General features: G+C 32.1%; 1 long non-coding RNA gene across 1 annotated transcript; it reads right to left on the bottom strand.

Annotated features, from left to right (window-relative positions):
• Window positions 1-260: 260 nt before the first annotated feature.
• On the bottom strand, window positions 261-675 carry LOC106011111. The gene is made up of 2 exons (XR_001184655.1): window positions 362-675; window positions 261-330 (listed from the first exon to the last, which is right to left on the bottom strand). It is a non-coding gene; the product is annotated as an uncharacterized LOC106011111 (long non-coding RNA).
• Between the last annotated feature and the right edge of the window lie 48 nt (window positions 676-723).

The raw sequence follows: 723 nt of genomic DNA, 5'->3' as shown, positions 1-723 counted from the left end.
AGGAGGGGGGAGTCCAGATTTAGAGGGAACGTGTATTTACGCAGCTTAGTCAGAGGCTGTGTTATTAGTGTTGTATAACAATTTTTTTCTACTTTGAGCGGGTTCACTGTTTTTTTGGGGTTTTTTTTTAAGCCTTTCTGTCTTTCCTCTCATCTTCTTTTCTTCTTTTTTTGTGAACTTGTGCAATCAATTTCTACTTTGAGCGGGTTCATTTTTTCTTCTTTTTTAGTCTTTTTGTCTTTCCTCTCATCTTTTTTTTTGTGAACTTGTACAATTGTCAGATTATTCGGAGTCGTCATCAAGAAATTCCAAAAATTGCTTTCGAAAAACCTTGACATTTTAGGAAACGCTTTCGAAAAACCTTGACATTTTAGGAAACTAATTTTTTTACGACATATTTCTAAAAATTAGGTACTGAGCATATAAATCTGTGTAATTCTAAGGTAACGTAGTAACATAAACCTAAATATATAAATAGAACACTTTCAGTCAGGAAATACTAAACGAGGACTCTCCTTTCAATGTTATAATATGTAATGAATGAATAAACGTGAAGTGAAACTGAAGTGAACATCAGTTGTTCTAATTAATTCTAGTTTGATGTAGAGCGCTGTATATGCAGTCTATTACTATATTACAACTATTTTTGTTCTTGTTCTTGTTCTTGTTCTTTTTCTTGTTGTTGTTCTTCTTCTTCTTCTTCTTCTTCTTCTTCTTCTTCTT

Source organism: Aplysia californica, unplaced genomic scaffold (assembly GCF_000002075.1).
Source record: "Aplysia californica isolate F4 #8 unplaced genomic scaffold, AplCal3.0 scaffold00056, whole genome shotgun sequence".
In the NCBI taxonomy this organism is placed as follows: Eukaryota; Metazoa; Mollusca; class Gastropoda; order Aplysiida; family Aplysiidae; genus Aplysia; species Aplysia californica.
The sequence above is the reverse complement of the archived record's forward strand: the minus strand, read 5'-3'. Positions and strand labels throughout refer to the sequence as shown.